Here is a 3932-nt window from a genome sequence, read left to right as displayed (position 1 = left end):
ACAGACAGTTCTTCTCTGAACATCTCTCCAATCTGTCAAGGGCTTTCTGAAGGGCTGCACAGTACTCTGGGATTTTGGCCACTCTTCCCATCTTTGTTTTCCAGAAGTCCAATGAGTGCAGCTAATGGCTCCTTCAGTATAACTTTCTTCTGCCTACGGTACTATTCTCACAGTTAGAATTCAAATTTAAATACAGTGGTTTTTTGTGTTCTGATTTTGTGATATTCCATTATTGACAGCATTCTTTAATATCTATTCCATTTTCATCAGCCAATCTTAAATAATTTTTCACTTAAGGGTAGAGTGTACTGCAGAAGACCCCTAGCTACTGACGGCAGAGGATGGTGGACTTATGGTAACAGAGCCTGTCTGTTGATTTTGATGTTATTCTTGTTTTATTTTGTGCTGACCATTTTCTGAACATATTAATTTCTTGACTGGCAGATTCTCAACTAAGATTTTTGTTTTCAGATACTGGGTTACAATTTGCAGATATATGGATGATTTTCAAATCTTATTATTCTTCTCTTTAGCAGTGTTAAGAAGCAAAGTTTTTCTAGGCCTTGCTGATATAACTGTTGGGCTAATATCAATGAGCTTGGAAGTAGAAGCTATCTACATGTTCAGGATGATGTCATATAGCCTACTCTGGCACCTGAATTATGTTCTTTTCTGATAATGAAATAGGTCCGAGCATTGCCTCCTTTTTAACTGCCTGCTCACACAAATGTACTTGAGACAGGCAGATATAACTCCAGCATCCTTTTTGGCTTTGTTTTTAGTGATAATGATTATGTGGAATTATGGTTATCCTGCTACTGTGTACTGAGAAAGTTGAAACAAAGTTTTCTTTTAAAATACAAAAATAGTTATCTTGATTCAGTGAGAGGTTTCATCCAGTTCAGTACTGTAAGGTCAGTAGTCAACATTCAAGCAATGATCCATAACATAAAACCAGTAGTAGATGTTTCTCTGAAAGCAAGTAAAATTTATTTCCATGTGTGCTCTTTATCTTTTATGTCAAAGTGACCTTTCTTAAGCCTTAACTAAATGTTAGAAATTATTAAATAATTTATCAACATTTTTTTTATTTCTAATTTTTATTTTATTGAATTATTTTCCTTTTGTTTTATTAAGATGTATTTGTAGGAAGTTTTTATTTCAAATAATATTTGAGACACTTGGACAAGAAACAAAAGCCATATATCCTAATCTATAAAAGTATAATGTATGGAGTATTGATTCAGTAGACTCTGGCTTACATATGTGTGATTGCATCAGTACTTCTCTTCTGTTTAATTCATCAAAACATTGAGAAGGTCAGAACTTGGGTACATCATCTTTGTCTGTGATGTTTCAAGTTACTTCAACCAATGAATGAAGAATAAATTAGACATAAAACCTAATTGTAAAAAAAACCCATAACATCAATACCCAGAAACATCAACCCCCATGAAAAACAGAAAAAAATAAAAAATAAAAATGCAAAAACCCCATGAGTCTCATATTCTCAAAAGCAGCTTATCTTTTTTCTGTCTGTAAAAGCATTTTATGAAACATTGATTCCATCATGTCAAATAAGTTTATCACTTATTTTCTTGTCTTGACATATTTTAGTGCTGGCCACTATGAAGTAAAAAGTCATGTCATGTAACTCTCCTGTGAAAATTTACATGAAAAAAGCATTTATCAAATACAAGACTTTCACTAAACTACAGGATGTTTTATCAATGCAAACTAAACCTCTCTAAACCTAGGTCTGACTACTGTGTGTATAGCAGGAAGATAAGCTATTCAGATGGCAGCATTGTAAATTTTTATCTTAAAATATTTTTTTCTGATCCTTTTTTTCTCTGTTTCTTAACAAGCTGTGTTTCTGTATTTCCAATGTTGTCTGTTCTTTCTGATGACTGAAAGATAGATTCCTCACTGGGTCTGGGCATGGTTGTAGGTCAAAACTCCCCAATACTGAGGTTACAGCATGACTTGCCATGAAAAGCATAAAGTACAGCTCAAATTAATTTTCAGTCTTGACTGTGCCTGTACTGCCTACTTCAGGATTAATTTAGTTTACCTAGGTGTCCTTTTTGTATCATATTTGGGTATATTCTGCAGGACAATTTAAGGAAAGGAAGCTTGATTACAGATGAGAGGAAAATACTACATGATGAAGGTGTGAAGATGAGTGTAGTAAAAAAAATATTACATAAACTCAAGGTCTAACTAGTAGAAAGATGCCAGAATCTGTACCAAGGGCACATGTTCAAGTCTCTCAATCATGTAACACTACTTCTCTGCTTACCCTACTTTTGAAGATGGTAGTGTTTTTGAAACAGATAATCCAGAAAAATTATGTGAGGTAAACCTAAAGAAAGCAGGTGTTCCCATGTAGTCTGTTACTCTATTTCTATCTCTATCAAAATGCCTTCTCTCTGGATATGCACAGCACTAAAGTAAAATACGCAAGGAAATTAGGATGATTACATGTAGAAAATACAGAGCATTAAACTGATGGAGAAACAAATCTAGTCACTGAGAACATGAAATGATCATATGAAATGCATTTCCATAAATGTCATCCTGGTTATATTGAGCTAATCTTTATATAGTGTAATAAAGAAAAAATATATGTGTTGGTATATTATAAGCTCAGAATATGATTCTGCTATAGCTGCCTCCCTAAATGCCTTCTTCCTTATTTCTGTCAACACCTGAACACATCTTTCTCTCTGATGAATAAGCTCAGCTTACTGAGCCAGTAAGAAGACACTCTCTTGTTTTGTTGTTGAATTAATTTCCTCCTTGCTCATGATGAGCTTCACAAAGGAGTCAAATAAACCACTAAGGTTACATTTAGGAAAGATTTAGGACTACATAATTAGAGATGAAGCTGTGAGGGCAGGAAGAGAACTGATTACTACAGCAGTCAGCTTAAACTAATGTGAAACCCAGATTGCGCAGCCTTGGGAAATCAGAGTGGGTAAGGAAGGTTACACTTAATGCGCGTAACAGTACTTACATCCCAGTTGGTTGTATTTATGTTAATACATCGAAGTTAATGCCATGGCTGACTGCATATTCGCTGTCTTCTGAACACAAGATCTGACCTGTAATTGATGTAAAGTAGCGTACCTGCACTGCCCTCAATAAATGCGTATTAGTTGAGGTCAGCGGCAGAATTCCTCTGCGTGATTAGCACATGGAATCTGACTTGGGACATTGAAATACGGAGTGAACCAAACAATGAATAAGGGTAGGTTAGGACTGACACAAACAAAAATGAGAATTAATTAAATTACTAAAAGAAAAAGTTTAGTAAATAACAGTAGTGGTTTTTTCTAGCTAAAGCATCTGTGACTCCACATTATAATATGCAAATCAACTGTTCAACATCCTAAATTTACTACAGTTTTAGTTAGAAGAATCCTGTAGTGTCTTAAGAGTATATTGGGATTTTTAAACTTTGAAGACCTGGAACACTGAAACTTTTCTTTGTTTTATTTGGACATCTGGGAAGTAAATTTACTGATGCCTGACCTAAATTAGAGCCTGACAATCTATAATCTAGACATGGCTGTTTTATGAGTTCTTTCCTGTTTCTAACAATAGTAGTCATGAAATATGAACCACTAAACTATGACATAGTTTTTCTGTTGCTTTGAGAGTGCACCAATGTTTGATGTGTTCAGCAGCCTCTTTAATTTTTCAGGCAATTTATTCAGCAGTCCTTCACTGTTTGTACAATTTACAATCAGAAGCCAATACAGGTGAAATCTGAAAAATGAGCTGAACTCTCTCATGTTCACTGGTCATGGCATGAGACTGATTGTGTCCTTCTCTACTGTGGAATTTTCAAATTGTTCGATAACGTGTTAAATTCTTTTTATTTCAGGCTGTAAGCAATTAGATGATGAAATGTCTCAATGAGTCTG

The sequence above is a fragment of the Empidonax traillii genome, unplaced genomic scaffold (genome assembly GCF_003031625.1).
Source record: "Empidonax traillii isolate 1590-97213 ecotype Southwest subspecies unplaced genomic scaffold, ASM303162v1 scaffold253:size710434, whole genome shotgun sequence".
Taxonomy (NCBI): Eukaryota; Metazoa; Chordata; class Aves; order Passeriformes; family Tyrannidae; genus Empidonax; species Empidonax traillii.
This window is presented reverse-complemented; position numbering follows the sequence as displayed.